This window comes from Notothenia coriiceps, unplaced genomic scaffold (assembly GCF_000735185.1).
Source record: "Notothenia coriiceps isolate Sejong01 unplaced genomic scaffold, NC01 NC01_scaffold00023139, whole genome shotgun sequence".
Taxonomy (NCBI): domain Eukaryota; kingdom Metazoa; phylum Chordata; class Actinopteri; order Perciformes; family Nototheniidae; genus Notothenia; species Notothenia coriiceps.
In genome coordinates, this window is record NW_011355840.1 from 360,222 (window position 1) to 360,675 (window position 454).

Here is a 454-nt window from a genome sequence, read left to right on the forward strand (position 1 = left end):
CACACACACACACACACACACACACACACACACACACTTATGGGTTCATAGAACAAAATAAGGAATCAGAAGAAATCACATTGGATGGAAAACGGTCTTTTTACAGTTTCAAAGATATTTGATGCTCAAGCAGTTAATCATGAAAATGATATGAAGAATAATTAATAAAAAATAGTCTTTAGCTGTCGCCCTAGTATCAGATACTGAATGACGTACTTCAACACAATTGACATGCTCTATGCAACCAAAACGGTGGGTTACGTATTGTAACCCTAGTTCTACAAGCACAGGTTCTATGGGTACTACTCTGAATCAATGATACGCGAGCGTTCACACTCTGAATTTGCATAAACGTAGCCGGCCAATCAGGGCGAGCCTACCTGAATGCGCACGCAGGCCGCACAGTATATAAGGCAACTACACTTCCTGACTGTCATCCTACACCCTCTTCAGC